The sequence below is a fragment of the Coturnix japonica genome, chromosome Z (genome assembly GCF_054131305.1).
Source record: "Coturnix japonica strain WE chromosome Z, WE-NBRP24, whole genome shotgun sequence".
In the NCBI taxonomy this organism is placed as follows: Eukaryota; Metazoa; Chordata; class Aves; order Galliformes; family Phasianidae; genus Coturnix; species Coturnix japonica.
In genome coordinates, this window is record NC_140702.1 from 60,773,647 (window position 1) to 60,792,730 (window position 19,084).

The window sequence follows — 19,084 nt, forward strand, 5'->3', positions numbered from 1 at the left end:
TTGCACAGCCGTGTGCTTCATTTCTTTTTATCCAGTCAGAATTAAAAATCAGACACCTTAATGTGGGAAGTGTAATCTTTGGTCTGACAACCCAGACTCACCCTTTAGATTACTGCTGTATTTGTGTACCAGCATTTTGTAGCTGGTTAGTTAGGATGCCAAAAGTGGGATCCGTTTGAGTAAATGTAGTTATCTGCATTGAAATAAGCCAAAGCGCATTCTCTGGCTAATGGAGAAAGGTGGTGTTCAGTTGTCATTTGCATCGTTACAGTAGATACCTAAAATAGCTAAGTGAGTTCAGTCTAAGTGTGCATCTCTATTGAATGTGGAGGAAGCCTTAGCTTCCTACTCAGCTGCAGATCCTTACAAAACTGGATGAAAACTGGCTGCAGTGACTGACTTTCCAATATCTGAGACTGCAGATGGTCTGCAGGTATAAGCAGTCAGCCCTTCTGGCCAAGCTGTGGAGGAGCCTTGAGATCATCACATGCAATCTGCTTTCAATATAGAGCAGCTGCTTGTTGTACACACTGCAGCTCTGCACTCTCAGAATACTGTTGGGGTTTTCTTGTGTGTGCACCTGCACAATGTTTGTGCACATATGTTTGTGTTTCTATTGTGTGGACGCTACCACAGTAGCTGGTAGGCCTCCTCCTCCCTGCCCTCCTCTTGGAAGGTGGAGGCTGGCACAGGTTATTACCTCTCAAGCAGCCCATCCAGCCTGCTGCACTTTCTCTTGTGGAGAAGGCTGCAAGTTTTAAGTGAGGTGAACTGCTCCAGCAGGTTGTAAATTTAACAATTCTACTTGCAGGCATTCCTGTATTGAAAGCTTATGTGTAGAAGTCTTTGGGGCTATTCTGTGTCTTTCCATGAGCTGTCTGTGGGAATGGGCAGATGCCTTTAATGCTTCCAAGATGTCTTTATAAATGTTTTTTTCTCCCCTTTAAAATATTGTTGGGATATGTTAGTCTTCTACATACACTTGAAACATTGCTTCTGCTAATGAAGTTTAACACGACATTAAGGGGAAAAAAAAACACCTGATTGTATTTGATTCCTGTCTAAAGCAGTTTCTGGACTCAACTGAGATTTTCCCTCTTGCTTGGGTTGCTCTTGGCATTGCAGTAGGGATCCTTCATATTTCTTTTTTCTTCTTTCTTTCCCCGTACAGAAAGGCTGAGTAGCCTTTTACATAGTGTGACAAACTACGATGTAGCTCAAATCTGGCTGGTCTATGCTGTTGATAGGAAGAAGTCCTAACATAAAGGCCGTGTCAACTAACAAAACACTCTGTTGAAAAGTATTTGCTGTTAAAACCGACAAGCTAAAAGCCTCCAGTTTCACAAATAATTGTAGTCTGTTGTTAGTGGTCAGCTTATCCCTCTTAGTGCTAACCACTGCCCATGAGGTGATGAATTTTGATGCATGTGCTACTTGCACTGATATATGTATGACTCTAGGATCAGGCCATTGAACATCACAGGTGGTATTAAAAAGTCCTGCAGGGGGCTGGGTTGGTCAAAGACAAGAGCATATGACCAGCAGCTTTCCATTCAGAATCCCGACACTGTTCTCATACAGCCCCAACAGGGCCAGTAAACATGCTGCTTTCTTCCGCCCTACTGGACCAGGCATTTTGGCCATCACAGGCGCACCAGTCCATGTTGCTGGGAGCTGCTTGGGGTGTTCCTGCTAAGCAAAAAGCAGTTTCAGCTTGCTGAGCGTTTTGACCCCAGGCCACGTGAGGGAGCATCCCCAGGTGGCTTTGCATGGAAGGCAGTGGGCGTATGAATCTTTGCTGGGAGAGGTGAGAAGCTGTTGAATGTAGGCAGGTGGTGGGATTATGAAAGTCATCTTCACCAGCCTCCAGTCAGCAGAGTGGTGGGGGAGACCATGATTTTCTGCAGGTTTTGAAGAATAAACAAAGAAAGGACTTGTTATGCATTAGACCAGTCTGGTGTAGTGCGCTACCAGATGAGCTAGGTTTATTGTAAATTTCACTGAAAGCTGAGCTGCGGGTGTGAATTAATGATGGAGCAACTTGAATACCACAGTAAGATCTTGCAGTAAATGTGCCTATAGCAAGAGGCTGTTCACAGTACTATTCAGCTTCCTTCTGCTCCTTCCCTCTCACTGAAACCGTGTGCTTGTTTTCATTGTGAAAGTGTGTTCCACATTTTTACAGTGTCAAAGTGTTACATGCGAGTCTGTTGGTGATCTACTGTTACCAAAACACAAAATGTTCCAGGTTCTTAATTTAAAGCTAGAGTGTAGAGAAGTTGCACACCTTGGGTCTCAAGCTTGCTCATTAAGGGGCTGCAGTCCCTTTGTAAGCAGCCAGTTCTCAGCTCACATTTGCCAAGCCGTGTTGATAAGGCAGCTTGTCAATCCTCACAAACACCTCATGGATTTGTTTTCAGGAGTGTAGAGGTGAGGGGGGGAGTATGTGCACAGTGAAGTGTGAGTCTGCAAAGCTATGACCTACACAGAACAACCTTTAAGCAAAGGAGATGGAAGTCCAGCTTACTGTGTTTTGGTTTGGTTTCTTTTTCTTTGCAGCAGTGGGTGATCGCTTATCAGTTATATATGCCAGCTGATTTATCTGTTGGCACAGTGGCAGTTGTGCAGGTGGTAATAACAGCCATGTTGGGAACTGCCCTTTGCTAGGTGAGGAACAGACTGTTTTTCCATACTATGCTGTAAACAGCATCCCCCTGCTGGCCCTCTCACTTTGATGCATCACTCCATATTGACTTCCACAGAGCTGCTGCTGCCTACCTAACTTCTTATAGGTTTTTTGGCACTTGCAATTACTTGCTTGTGTACGTAATTCAAACGATTTTCACTCATTTTCTTTTTCCTACACTTCCTCTAGTTGTTTTTATTTTAAATGATAAGTATGACCTCTCCATTTTTTTTCCTTACTGCAGCAGATTTACCTTGCCTTTGAGTGCTGTAGTGTTAAAGAGTCCGATGCTAAAGGGAAAATTCTTAGGTCTCTGTGCGGGTTCCCAGCTATGGGGAGACAAGATCAATACCTGCTAAAACCAGGCCCTGGTATGTCCATCTATTCTGTCTTCTTTCCTTGTGGCTAAGGAGGATTATTCTGTTTACCTGGCCTCCTTGTTTAAAGTGAGTCTAGCTGCTGTCTTTTCAGAAGTGTGTGATGAAATGGTGATGGTAATCGGTGGCAACCCATGTGGATAGCAGAGTGACACACTCAAAAGGGCTGAAGCAGGAAAGACGCTTTTGTTTTCTTTGTTTGTTTTGTGTTTCCTCCTGAAGTATGTTTCTAGACAGTATGATGCCTGATAGCTACCAGACTGAGTGCTGTGCAGGCCTTGAGTGTCATCTCTGAGGTCTCTGTGGTGTTTGCAGCTCTGCCCAATAGATGTCAAATGCCACCAGAGGCTCCAGCAAGAAGGAGGCTGTCCATGTGACTGCTTGTTGGGTTGAATTTGGGAAGATTTAATGAATGTTGAGATGTTCCCGTTATTACTTTTACAGCTTTTGCCCTGAAATTTTGTGACCGGCTTGCAGCTGGACAGAAGGCAAATACAGATATCCTTTCTTTGTCTTTGGATATCAGAATTCATGACAAGCACCACCTCTGAACCAGTCCTGATGCAGACTTTAAATGAGAGAATCTGGGGTATTGGTGACAGAAACTGAGAGCACTGACCTGTACATTTCATAAAGGAAAGTAGCTCAAGAAGTTTGTAGCAGTTTTAGGAACTTGTGTCTAATGGTAAGTGTAGATGTTGAAAAGAATATTTGCCTGGTATGTTTTCCCTGTTATCAGGATGGCGACGGTTCTCTGCACTGCTTCTTGTCAGTGCTTCACGGCTGGGCTCCTGAGTGGGCCAGGTTCCTGTAAGGAGGCTGCTGAACGCTGGGTGACTCATGGGGCTGCAGAAGGGGTGGGTGTTCCTGAGGAATAAGGGGGGCCTATTTCCAGGGGTGGATGAATGCACACGCTGAGTTTCTAAAGTGGTTTGTAGCCTGGAAAGCCTTGGCAGAATATGAGTTTGCTGTTTTATCTGGCAGAGTAAAGGACGATTTCCTTACCTCCTTCACAGTAAGGACATGTGTTTGTAGAAAATTCTTGCCCACGCCTGCACATGACTCCGTTCTCCACACTCGAATTTTTAACTTTTTAATTTTTAATTAATTTGGGCATCCCAAATTCTTGCATGCCTTTTGGTTTCTCATGCCTTGCAAAGTCTGACATAAGTAAAAAACCAATTTTGAGAGGTGCTTTGTTCACCATTTGAGTATGAAATCTGTCCACTGGAATAAAGGGAAACATCTTATTTCCTGTTTCATAAAATGTACACTTGGAGAAAGAAACAGTACATGCCAGAATGACATCTGCTCTATGAATTGTCAGGCTATAAAAAAGGGTTTTTGACAGTCTCAGAGCCTACATTGTTTCACTGCATCTGCTGCTCTGTTAAAGCATTACTGAAATTGCATAATGCCACAAGGGGGAGAGTACAGAATAAAAACAGACCACATTTCTTCCAGAGACCATTTGAATGAAATAAAATAGGCTACACTCCTGGAAGTTACCCACAGGATGCAAACCATCTGATTTTCATTGAGCAATTAGCTGCTAGTTCTTGACAATAATGATACCCTTTGCATTCTCTTTCAGTCGCTTCAGTGTGGTCTGAGATTTTAATAACTTTCTTGAGTGTTTTCAGCTTTAGTAACACGTCTTTCCGCTGTAGGATAGCAGATGCCTCCCTTGGGCTTGGTTTGAGGTAATTCCCACAAAAATGTAGGTAATTCAGCATATGGAGGTGGCACACCCTTTAAAGAATTGATGTATATTCACTGTAAAGATTTGCCTGCCTTTTCCTTCTGACAACATCTGAGCATATATTAACTTGCCTCTATTTTCTCCTTTAATTCTTCCCTCAGACCTTTTGAAGAAGCCTTTGGTGCTGTTACAGGTCAAAGCATTAAAACGGCCTTCAAATAAATAGCTTGATGTGGTGTAAGGGTTGTGCTGCTTTTGCTCCTTCAGTCTTTGCCCCCAGTGGGGTACCTTCCCAGATGTTCAATAGAGGAGTCCTGCAATAAGTTACCAGTGACCTGAGGTACATCATGGGAAGGTACCCCACTGTTGCAGGTGGGTGTTGCCTTTCAGGAGGAGGATCAGCTATATTCCCGGGCTCTTCATTATCATGCAAATGAGGTTATAATGAGCTAAAAACTGTTTTTGCAGATGAAGGAATGCACTTCATTTGTTTAACTCTGAGTGTAAAATGATATAAGCTTTGACATCAGGCACAAACCTTTAGGAGAGGATTTCTGAAAGGGAATATGATTGCTTGCAGCTGCAGTGTTATTACCCCTACAAAACAATATGCACTAAGGATTTATCTACATTATTTTTTAACTGTGCTTTAACACCTCTTCCCTAATGCACTCCTACATTGAAACAGGTCAAAGAACAATCCTGTGTCCACATTTTCCGAGGTGTGCAATAGCACCTCACTTTAAACGTGCAGTCGTTCTTGAAATGCTTCAGCACAAGACAAAGGTACTGTGAGTACCAGAGAGTAAAAATCTTGTTTAATTGCTTAAAAGGGCTGAACTGGGCCAGAACTATGGCACAGGTATATATTCTAAACTGTTTGTTCTCTGTTGAATTAATACGTTAATTCTTTTTCTCAAGAATATTTAATGGTAAGAATTAACCAGGGCTTCTGACAGAGTGATTCAGAGAAAGAAATAAAAGGATTATGTCTTGATGGAAACATTTATCTTGTTACTTCATAATGAGTTAATTCTTGTCCTTTTAATTTCTTCAAATGAAATTAGTTTCGTTGGAGCATAAGTTAATTTGATTTTCCTTCCTTTTCAAACCTCTTCCTTCATCCAAAAACTGAACATAGTTGTGACTTCTATGAAGAGTCAAGTGCATGCGGCAGAGCTGTGGGCTTGTTTTTTTTTTTTTTGTGGTGGTGGCTGTTTTGCTTTTCTTTTTTTTTTTTTTTTTTTTTTCCTTTTTCTTTCTTTCCCAGAAGATATTTAAAAGTATTTAAGGCTTTGGAAAGAACAGCAGAACTTTGGTTGCTGTGGAAGTGCCAAACCTGATGATGCCTTGTCACAACAACTACTCTGAGTTCTCAGCAAGCCTTGAACACGGCGGCTGCAAATTTTCCCAGGAAACAAAATGCTGGCTGTCATAATACAAGCAATTATCACACTCTGCTTCTGTTCAGATTCCAGAAGTCATGTTCTCAGTCATATTAAAATTCAGTGCGTGTTAAACAAAGATCTACCATTGTATGTTGATGGGGCCAGCTGATCAGGCCATAGGTTTTATGTCCCAGAAGTAAACTGAAGTGTACTGCCTTAGTAAAAAAGATTTATTTCCTCCTGAACCACTAACTCCATAAATTATCCATACGCCACCAACAGAACATTTTACAGGCACTAACACCCATGGCTAAGTTTTAAAAATGCATTGTAAAGGTCGTGTGACAAAATCAGATTTCGACTTTGTAACTCCATTTCTATCATGGGTGCTCTTAGTGGCATTTATTTTACACGAAATCCTTTCCTGCAGGTATGCTTCCCTATGGACTAATGAATACAACTTACACCTTATATATTCATGAGTAGTAGTGATTTCTGTTTGGGCTATTAATTGAATCATTGTATTGATTTTAACTGACTGAGAATAAAGCCCTTTCACATTTTCAGCAGTGGAAGTATTTCCCCTGTAAAGGGAAGTGTGCAACTCATTAGGCATTTCACTTTGAACAAGCAAGCAAGAAAACTACCAGGCTGCATGTTCTACTGGCTTTTGGTCTCTACTGATGTACAGCTCTTGCTGAACTTCAAAACTGTAAGCAGAAACCAAATACACCTATAAACTGCTGAACAAAGGAAGACCTTCTTGTTGGCTAACAGTTCAGGTGTACTCAAAGATGAGTCCTAATTTTCCTTATCAGCAAACAGGCTTTGTGCTTCATAAATCTTGAGCAGTATGTCTCTCAGAGTCTTGCTCAAGGAGACTGAGCTGAGGCATAAAGTTTAACTGGTGTGGGGGCCAAAGCAAGAAAAATAACACTTCTCAGTTGCCCCAAAGAATTACTGTGCAAACAAAATCTCGCTATTACTTCTCCCTCTCTACTAATTGATCAGAAATAATAAAAACATTCCAACAACTTTTGTAGACGCCTTTCCCATTGGCAGGGTAAAATGGAACTGAAGATTTATTTTGATACTCGCCAGTATCAGTAAATAACCTACCATGAAAATTAAATTCTCTGCTCTAGACATGAGACTCTTTCATCTATGTCATCTCTCTTCAGCTGTGATTTTAAATACTGCACTGAATAATGTAATAGGTTCATAAAACCATATTTCCTTAGGCTCTTTCCCCATGCTCACCACCACCATAATTAATGCAGCTGGCAGGGACTGATAATGGTTAACCTCTACAAATCTTTGCAGCACGCAGGGTGCCTGCTCCTGTTTGAACCACTTGTAAAACCATCTGTTCCTAGTGTTTTCCCAAATGAGATCCAGAACAAATAACATTTTGCTAGCTCTATAGCAAAAAACACAGTGGTGCTCAAACTTCAGTTTAATGGCTTTGAAGTCTTTAAAACTAGATCAGTTCAATACACGATGCAGGTAACATGCACACAAAAGCATTTAAGGCTGAAAAGTGAAAGTGGCTCATTATAGCTGACCCTCCTATTCACTAACAATTGGTGAGCACTTCTTTACGTGCCCTCATTGTTGCATTTTGTCAAGAAAAGATGTTACAGAAGTTTATGTAAGAGGTGGAGAGACCATTACCTAAGTAGGGAACAAGATCACTTAGGTACCAACCTATGCACCCTGGACACTCTTTCCTTCTCTCCTCCCTCCCAGGATATGGGCTGCAGCCTCCAGGACCAGGGGAGTCAGGCTCCTCCAGCACACAGCATCACTATCTCTGCATCGCTGGCTGGAAGTGGCTGTTAGAGATGTCTTGTCTGCCTCCTCACTCAGTGAAGGCCTATTGCTGATGATGGACCATGTCAGACAGGGTTGTGCCAGCCACAAGAGCCTCAAAGGCAGAGGCTATACATCCTTTCTTGTGATCTAGTTTTGCACTGTATTCTGAGATGGGCTTTTCTTGAGTGCCATTTGAACCCCTACAAGAAGATCATGTGGAGTTTAAATCTCTTTCTGGTGTTTCCTGTGGAAGGCTGAAACTCACTGCTGCATTTTCTTCCTGCTACACCTCCCAACCTGTCCCACACCCTCAAGCACCACATGTAAGCAAAACCATCACATAAAAAAGCACCTCAAGAGTTACAGCACAAAAAACCTCCTCAACTGTTACAGCACAAGTGGGCTTACACAAGCAAGCACAGTTTCTTTCTTCAACTGATCATCACAGCAGGCCTTTCCCAGCACATGTTTTCAGGATTTGACAGGCAGAGCAGTATGCTTTACAGAAGAGAGGGTGAACTGAGGATTTTATTTCAGCTGACAGCATCAGATTTGAAATCAGATTTGAAAGCTCTAAGAGGACAAAAGCCCTGGTTCAAGAAGCACACCATTAGAGCAGTGATATGTCTTCACAGTTCTAGGAGGACCTTCGAAATATACATATGGTACATTATTCAGCACAACAGCTTATTTGCGGGAGTAACATATGCCAAGCAAGATGACATCAGATCTTCAGAATCTATTACACATTCCTGAGATGATAACCATGACAGTTCTGAAAAGTGGGAGGAAAAAAGATAAATAGTTTTGAGCAGAGGGTGGTAGATGAATTTGAACAACTGGAATAGAAGAAAAAAGTTTACTTGGTGAAACGAAGGAACTGAGGTAGCTCAGAAGGAACCTCTCAAGGTATCAGAAAAAGGCAGCACCTAGAATGAATTCTGCTGTCATAGAGACTAAGTTATGTGTTTCACTGCCTTTTCCTCATGGAAGAGATATCACTTCACAGTAAGCAAACTCACAAGTAACTTTTTAAGGAACTACCCATTAACTATTAATAATGTATTGGAGTTGCTATAGATTTCTGTCATGATCCGGTGGTATATTGAGTAGGACACTGGAAGCTCTACGCAAACTTTTGCAAATGATTTTTTTTTCAGGCTTGTTCCCTTAAAAATGGATTTGTTCAGCATTGACAGTAGTTTGTTCAGCAGTGGTGGTAACAGCTTCCACTGAAGTCAATCCAAGTATATGCTACATAGCATCCTTTCACACACTACTGAGAGTGAAATAAAAGAATTCTCCAAGTGTATGAAGTAACTATTCAAATCAGATTTGAACATGAAATGAAAAATTGTTCTGTAGCCAAATGAAGCAGCATGAAGAATTTGCAGAGGTAAATGGTAATAGCTTGTGTTCAAATCTACTCAGTAAATGCAAGTTAACATCCTAATGCAAAAGCTTTACTAGATGTCCATTCCTTCAGAGAGAAGGCATTCCTGAAGTGAGAGCAATAAGCGGTGAAGGCTTCTCTTTCACTCCATGTCAAAACCAGTATCATTTGCAGCGCATTTTCATCATGCTACTTCAAAGCTGCCTTTGCTTAGTTAGCTAATGCCACTAAAACATGCGACATACAAATCATCCTCAGAGACCTCATCCAGATACTGTCCTGCTTCTTTTGCAGAAGGCAAATGCTGGAATGTGCCTGCTGTTGACATAAGTAAGTATTACCATCTTGTACAAATGCAATCTATTGCAATCTAAATTGTTTCAGTTGTTCATATTTTTGTTTCAAACAATTTAGATTTCAAACTGAGGCTGGTCCTCAGTTCTAATTCTTGTTGACCAGACCAGTACTCTGAGATCCCCTTCCACAAGGTTGCTTGCATTATACCCCTGTGGTCACGTTATACTCTGGAAACCACAAGGACTTTAATTTCTTGTCCATTATGTCTATGTCCAGCCTGCCAACTATGTGAGGTGGCTCTAAGCACACAGCTAAAATAATTTTCAATGTGTGTGTTTTATATGCTGTTGCTTTCTCCCTTGGATATTATCTTATCTTCATCTAACCTCTATTCTAAATTTATTGCCCCACCAGCAGTGGAAAAAGCTAAATGATAGCCATGTTAGCACACACAAGCAGCAGGCCTGTAGTCTGTGTGTGGTTGAGAACCACAAGATACGCACTGCAAGCACAGTTCTGTAGGCTTCCTCCCAGGGAATGAAAGCAGCATCTCTGACCCTTGTCCCTCCTACACTCCTCCAGCTTCTCAGTTTCCCTCTGAACTCCTAAAAATGTTCAGGCAAGTAGAAAAGTGATTGCCTTCAAGACAGCAGAGGCAAAAAAATAGCAAGGTTTATGTTTCACTGCAGAGTGCAGCCTTCCCTGCATGGCCCTGGTGAGGGCCTCTGAAAGCACACAAAGCTGCAACATGTTTTCCTAAGAAGTAGTGTGACATCCTGGCTAGATATCAGGTGAACAGCTGACTGTTTCTCTCAGTTGTTCCCAGAAAAGCCACAGTTCACCCAAGCACTGCCCGAGCTGCCTACTGAACTTGGCTGGTTTGTGCACAGAATGTGCATTGCTCATTGCAGGGCCCAGCTCCATCCTTTGGAAGTGCCTGTGGTGTCACAGAGGTGTGGGTAGCCCGGTGAGTTAGAGGAGGATGTATTTCATAAATTGTTGGATTGGGAGTTTGAGAATTTTTCCTCAACACTCTTCAGCTGTTGCTGTTTCCATCCTCCCCAGACCAGGCCTCTGACTGAAGGCCAAACAGCATCTCTAGTCAACCTTTTTTATGTAGACTGAGGAATGTTTCAGTGGCAAATAAGCATTTAACTCTGGTCTGTGGGACTCAGCTCTCCCCCATCCCTGGCAAAACAGCCCGTGGCACAAGAGTTTGGCCTATGCTTGCAGGATCTTGGGCTCAAACTCCCATGAGGGTAACTGTGCTTTGGTGGGAAATTACAAACACTGTTGCTATGCTATCCTGTAGACTTAAAAGGAGTGCAAAAAATACAATAAAAGAATGGTTAAGGACAGAAATAGAATTTATCAAGTAGACATAAGGGAAACACAGAAGCTCCATTACTGCTGAAATCCTTTGGAAGCCAGAGATCTTTGACAGCATTTAGAAGTTATTTATTGTTATTTAATGTCAGCAATGCTTGCTTACGGTCATTACCTAGTTAAGGCACAAACGACATCACAACTGAAGCCGACAATCCCTGGCTCTCCAGGCTCCCCTGGCCAACATCTTCAGTTCCTTTCTGTCTACCTGGTCACCTCCTCACACTCTGGAAGCTCTCCTGTTTGCAGTGATCTGTGCCACGCTCTATGTGTTAATAAAGCTGCACAGGTCTGGACTGGAAGGGACTCCTGACCTTGGAAAAGCTGATTGGTTCAGGCAGCTGCTTTCCTCCAGAAGGGGGTAATGACTGGCTTTGGGGTTTGTGGGTTTTTTTGTTTTTTGTATTTTTTTTTTCTATGGGACAAAATTTTGATATTATGACAGCATTTCTTCCAGTATCTGAAAAACCAGATGTGCCATCTGAGCAGGGCTGACTGTTGTATAAACACTCAGCATTTTCTGACAAAAACCCTTTGCTTCCTCCTAAACAAAACCATTCAGCTGTGTCCCTGCCTCAGGCAAGAACATCATACTCCTCAAACATCAGCAATTTAAAAAATTCTGGAAAGTTAACACTGACTGAAAAGGGAACCGAAGTGTTTTTTATGAAACAATCTTAAGTATATGCCTTTGCATTATAAACCCTTATCATTGCTCTTACAGAAATACAGGTCCGTATTTATCAGGACAATACTGTTTCCAGTCTAGTTAACCTAATAGGATGCCAAACTAAGGAAAGGGGAATACTCCTTTTTAAGTCAGGACTGCTTTGGATGCCATTGCAGAGAGTTTATAAAATGTGGTGCCAGCAAGTCCTTCAGCAGCAGAGGAAGGTGAGGTGGCAGATTTCCTGGTGGTATCCTGTCCTGCCTGGCTGTGACTGCAGAGCCTCATATCAATCCTCTTCCTGCACTCTATGCTTCCCTTCATCCCCAGCTGAGAGCTCCCCATCCCCTCCTACAGCAGAAATGCTTGATTTTCAGTGCTAGAAAACACCCTCGCAATAGCAGGATTTAACCTGCCATTCATCTTGCTCTAAGGAGCACTGGGGTTTGAGATCAGTGCTATATCAATTTCAGTGCCTCCTCCTGCATACTTACTCCCTAGGGCTTTAGCTGTACTGTACCTAGCAGAGAGTAAAACCTACTGCAAATTCAGCATGCTTGGCTTGACAAACTGTATTTTTAAAATATGAGCAGATGGAGAAAATCTCCATATTTGCTTCTAATTAGCTCTCATGTTGTTAAAACCCTGCAAAGAGACAGTCAAAAATAAAAGATCTTAGATTTTACAAGGCACAAAGAGCCTCCTCAGTCAGCATGGCTACATGACAATCATTTATATCAACACCAGCATTTAAGTGTTTTCACCTCTTGAGTTAACCAGCTGCTTCATGATCCCACAGTTTGGAAATTGCATTAGGAAGACAAACACACACCTGTGCACAGTAAGTCACCTATACTGGGCTACGTCCTTCTCTCAGTCATGCTTGGATTTCTCATCAACTCTGCATTTTGTGCCTTATTTGGCTGTACTGTGCTAAACAGTTTCCCCAGTATGAAACAGACTGAAAAACAGTATTGTTGCCACATAATCAAGATGCCTTGAGAAAGTGAGTGCTTGCCTCTTCTTAGCAATGCATACTGACTAGAAGTAGTCCCGGGTGGCCACCTCAGTAAAGTCAACAGTATTTCCCATGTTCTTCCACCTCATCCAAATATTCGGCTGCTTTTTCACTTCATCTGCCATCAGGTGGACATTTTACATAATCTGTAGCAACACTGAGCTTCTTCCTAGAATATGATTCAGGGGTTTAGACTGGCACTGTAAACTAAGAAGGCCTTTCAAGTCCACCCCAGTATCAGTTCTGTCCTGATGGAATAAAAACAGTTCTGAGAAATCCTCATCAATTCACAAAGCTGATCTTAAGCTCTTTTTGTAGCAGTACTAAAGCACCCTTGAGATAATCATTGATAACTTCTCAGTGTGGAGATTCCGTCTTCCTCTGGTCATCCAGATGGATGTGTAATCCAGAGAAGATACTCAGATTTGGCAGCTATAAGTAGGTTGTTCTCATAGCTCAGTTTTCAAGTTCATCTACTCCAGGCTTTACTCTTTCAAGCAGATTAATCTTCTCTCTGGCTGGTTTCAGAAATCTGCCTGTACTGTGGGTGATTTTTGTCCTTCATGCACCGATTACTGTTTTTCTCTCCCTAAGTCTCCCCAGTTTTCTTAGACCCAGAATTATCTCCATAGACTGCAGTGCTGTGGTATAGAAAGGTTACACAAGCACGATGGTGTGCAGCAGAAATGGTTTCTTCACTATCAAGTGCTCTGTGATGTGACACTTGCTGAGTGCTTACCTTCACCTGAAGGCACCTCATTCATCTAGAGCCAGGGCATTGGGGCATTTGTCCCTTTTGCGTGACACAGGAGATAGTTTAATAAGAATCCTCTTTGCTGTCAGCCAGCCTCTTGCATTCAACAGTCCAATAGCCATGGAGTATATCTATTATTCTTAGAATTAATCCAAGTATGAGCTGGTTTAACTGGCACAGAGCCCTCTGATCACCACCAGATGTCTGTAAGGTATCCAAATGGCAATGTGGGTCTGTTTTTAAATCTGATTTGTGTTGCCGGGGCAAGGGAAAATGGGGAATAACTTGCCCAGTGTTGGATTAGTGTGGTTGTGATGATGGATAACAAATTCTGCTTGTGTGTTACTAGTCCAGAAACTATTCATTATGACGTATGGCTTGTATTTTGTTTTTTCTTGTGTTTTGTTTTTGTTTTAATCCTAGAAAAATGTGATATTCGAGGTCCAAACCTTTGCTGATGGAATCCCTCTACAGTCTTATTAAATCAATTCAGAAACATTCCAGTATTTTAAGATAATCTTCAGATATCTACTGCTTCTTGCTCTGCCCCTTAGATTTTAATTTTACCTTAGTGTAGCCACTGATTACAATATTTGTAATCACAGATTTCTCCTATCTTACTGATATCAAGTTCTAGACAATGCATTACTATCAAAGAGTGTAATCCAAAGGACATCCATGCTTCAACATGGCAAAATATGCTACTATTCCTACTGTCACCAGACAGTTCCCCTTGAGAACAACAGGAGAGGGCTGTAAATCCCTTGGATTATAACTTGCTACAGCCTTGTGCAAAAGGACCCTGGCCTTGCAGATGCTGTGAATAATATAGTACCAGCAGGAGATTCTCATTAAAAAAGTGCTGTGGTTTAACCTGGCAGGTGGCTCAGCACTACACAGTGATTTACTCACTCCCTTCCCCTCCCAGTGGGATGAGGAAGAGAATTGGGGAAAAAAATAAAAATAGAACTTGTGGGTTGACATAAAACTATTTACTAAGATGGAGAAAAGGAAAAGGATTATAATACTGACAATAAATATATATGAGTGTATATAACAAGTGATGCGCAAGCAATTGGCTCACCATCCTTGACAGATGCCCAGCAAGCCCCTCAAGCAGTGGAAAAGAGCCAGATGAACTCCCACCCTCTTCAAAACTCCTTCTGCTTGATATCATATGGTATGGAGTATCCCTTTGGCCGATTTAATTTGGCTTTTTCATTTCTGTTCTGTTCCAGCTCCTTAGGCCCTTTCCTAAGAATGGCACTGTATAACACTGCTGCCAGCAGCTATAAACATTGTTGTGTTATCAACATTGTTTTTCTCCTTGAACCAAAGCATAGCATCGTACCAGACACTCTGAAGAAAACAGTTCTGTCCCAGCTGAAACAAAGACAATGAGACAGGTTCCCCAGATAGGTAAGCATTTATAGTGGTGCTGGCATTGTTATGTGGCCATGCATCTCCCTCCCACAGCTGGTGCCAAGCAACCCTGTCTGTACTGGGGTGTCTCTTTCAATCCCCATCTCTCAACCCTTGACATTTAGGCAGGGCAGAGGGAAGACCTCCTCCGACCACAGCAGTTACTCTCAGCATTGGAAGCAATGGGTTTTTCTGTGCATTGGCCTCCCTTCATCCAATACTTTTTACCTTTCACTCCGGATTTAAAGGATAACCTGGAAAACCTATACCACTACTGTGTGTTCTTAAATTGCAAACTCTGTTTGCTTCAGGATACAAATGTCTTTGTCTTATTGAGATCATCATTGAAGAAACGGTCTCATTAGCTTGCTTTGAAAAATGCTTACTTTCATTCTCCACCCATTATCTCCTGTCAGCATACACACTGCAGAGACCTTATAGTTTAACACAGCTATTTTAATATTGATTCAACATATGTCAGCTGGGACTGGATCACTATCCAGTTCATCTATTTGCCTAACTTGTTCATCTGTCTATAAATCTGATTTCTTACACAGGCATTTCATTTCAATTTGGTCTTAATATAAACAAGAACAGCCCTTGCTGATCCATGCTCCACATAGAGAACAGCACAGTATTTTCAAAAGGGTCTGCAGCCCACAGGACAAAACATAGATAACAGCAGATTCACAGGCAAGCCAATATCTAAACACAAGAAAAAACAACGAGCAGTTTTCTTAAATCTCAACAAAAATGTGTCTGTGCAGCATTCTGGGTTTGGCTGTTAAAATAGCCTCTATATATCACACGTATTTCCACTGAAACTGTTGTAATCTTACATTAGTATTCAGTGAAGGCAGTGACAACTATGAAAAATGAGAATAGTACATACGGATACACTTTCCAGACTAGATTTCTCAGTTATTTTATTTGCTTACTCAATAGATCATTACGCAGAGCAAGAAGAGTTTTCAAAGCCATACATCTAGTCAGCCAACCACTGGAGACTTTGAAGGCCAAAATGCCATAAATGCCTGGCCAGCATTCTTCAAATATAACTGCAAGAGATTTTAATTTTTAAAAAAAAAAAATTATAGCAAGAGCTGGACAGAAAATATTTGTAAGAGTTAATAAATCAACTGTTAACATTGACCTATTAAATATTAACAGTTCTATATGACTAAAAGTGTTCCTCCTTCCCATTTCCTCGAATTTATGTTGTTACTACTGAAAAATCAAAGTAAAACACAATGTTTAAAATCAGTTTGCAGAGTGTACCAGCTCAGAGCTCTCCCTTCTACGCAGATGAACTTATAATAATATAACCCCAAGATTTCTTACACATGCATGCTCATAACACTTCTATAGCATTTATTGATAGAAAAAGGAGCAAAGCGTGCTTGTTAGTATACAGGCTTTAATTAGCTCAGATGAATAACACATCCACGGGATCATTTTAAGCACACAGGGGTAGTAGTTTTCTGAAAGAAGCAAAGCAAAGATGGCTGTTGGAAGAACTCTAATGAGAATGCAACAGCCTCTCACTCTGAAATCTGAAGAGGCTTGAGCAAGTTCATATAACTGGTTCTTCTTTCTGTAATTCTTACACTCATGCTGATATTAATTCCTTTGTCAGACAAAAGGCAAACGGAAAAATACATGGATGTACAGGTTCTGATTCTGCAAGATGTTTAGTACCTCTGAAAACAAAACCTTACTCAATTTGGAATGTCCTTTGAATATTTAATATACAGCTGAGAGCATGCGAGTTGCAGGGATGGGCTTTGATGTTGTGAGCGCAGCAATAGCAATGTAGAGCCTGCTAGTAAGCCTGGATAAGCATGCCAGTGTTTAGCCCGTGTTATACTGGGCTGCTGAGGATAATCTGTTAGAGAGCTTAAAATGAGCTTAAGTGTTCTTGTGTGTCTGTGGAAGAAGGAAACTAAAATGCTGCAGTTGGTTAATGCCACCATCCCCATGTCCATTCATAGCCTCCCTCATGGTCCTCACAGAGGTGAATGCAGGGGAGAGAGCTCTGGAGCAGATCCCATATGCTTGTGTCCGCATTTGATGTGATCCAGAGTACTGTTTTCTTAGTTTGCATTGCCACGCTCTGTCCTCTTTTGTAAAAGTCCTTATGTTCAGCCAAAATGGCAGCAGCTACTAGAGACAGCAAAAGAAAGGAGGGAAGGAGGGAGCTGAAGAGTAGTCACTCTCCCTGCTGTTCCTGGACTGAATAACTGATACTCGTTTTATATTTATCACACTGCCTGTTAGCAGCACAGATGGTAAAAAAATACTCCCAAATGGAAAGTAGTGCAAAATAAAGATACAACCATGTGGAACGCAGACATGCTGATTGCGTAGGGTAAGCAGAGTACATCAGAATGCAGATAAATGGCAAATGATCCATTGAAGAATGCAGTGTAGAGAGTAGGCTTGCAGGATAAGGAAGCTCATCCCAGCATGTTCTAGGAAGGATGTGGGTTCAACAGATACCTGGGGGATTGTGAGCTCCCTGTAGGACATAGGACCCACACAGGCTAAAGCAGAACATGAACATGGTTCTACAACCAGTTAAAAGGAAGTTTCTGCATGTCTGCCTGATGTCGGCACAAATCCCAGAGTGCTCTGCTGTTTGCTGATGCCCACAGTTCAAGAAAGATGCTGGTGAACCAGGGGCTGTCACAGTAGAATCGGAAAGTTATTAGCAGATCAAAATATGCTTTCTAGTAAAAGACTGTGGGAGATCAACTGTGCGGTTCAGCAAAAACAAATGGCTTGGATATTCATTGGTAACTGTCTAAAAGCACTTGCAAGGGCACAGAAACAGGATATTAAGTTCAATCATTCTGGCAGAAAATGGTGTAATCAGATAAAATGGCCAGATGTTGAAGTGTGACAAACTCAATCACAAGTGTGTCACTATACTGTTAACAGGGAGAATATTTAATTCCTGAGACCTCTTTGCAATGCTGCGGTGGTCCCACCAGCATGGAACTGTAAAACTGTGAGGGTTATATTTCCAACTGTTCAGCCTGAGCACAAACGGAAATGAACTCAGAGCCCTTCCCCAAGTTCTAGAAATTCTCTGTCACATCATTTCTTTTGGGTTCTCAGTATGGAGACATTTGTTTCTTATCTGGCTCGGTCTAGCAACTTTCTTGAAAGTATAGCTCCTCTGCACGTGCTAGGTCTATACTTCAGCCATACAATTATGGATTGGTCCTTGAAGGCCCTGGATGCCCTGTACAGTGGTAGACAGCTCAGGGGATCTGGCCTACAAATAAGAGAGAAATCAAATGTTTTCAGTTCCTGAAATCAGATATTGATATTGTCCATAGCTGCATGCAATTTATTTGCTAATGAGCTCATTAATCCTTTTCTGAAGCTTTTGTCTTTGAAGTTAGATAAAAGCTGCTTTCTGAGGAGACTTCCCCTTCCTTGGCTACTTTTCCAGGAGCAAGGACAAGGCCCATGATGAAAGGATGTGTTTTGAGTAAGAGTTTGGCATTTGTTGAAAAGGACAGCTAGGGCTTCCCTAGACATCCCAAGTTGTGACAATATTGGGTACTTACTGATTTAGCACCTGAAAGGTTTTCTTTATGTAGGGTGGTTGCTGAAACTGTTATGCAGATGGAGGGGAACTGAATGATATTTGTAAGATGGTGCTCATATTCTTTAATCCTTACAAATGTTTCCATCAGGATGGATGTTCATATTACTGAAGTTATACTGCCTCCTCTTTGGGACATCACAGAAGCCAGAGGAAGGCCTGTTACTGGAATCCCAATCTTATGTCATATGGGGTAAGACTGTGGCTTGTACAGGCCCAAGGACTCCACATGGACAGGGCAGATCTGCTGAAGGACTCTAAGCTAAACTCTTTCCCATTTTTCAGGGGGCAAACCTGACATGATGGCTTCCCTGCCCCTAGTAATGTGCTTTCTTGCAGAGAATGTTTCTGGCTTTAGATTTTGGGTGGGGGAGGTTGTGATGTTTTGATGGAGAACTCACCAGTGAAGACCTGATCTTTACTTTGGGGTGGAGGTGGGACTGGAAGCAAGTGGCAGGGGAAGGGACAAAACCTCAACTATTTTGAAGCACTGAAGGTAGAAGAAGGTGCCTATTTTCTGACACTGTTTCACAATCATCTTACATGCTGCTTTTTCCTGTCCC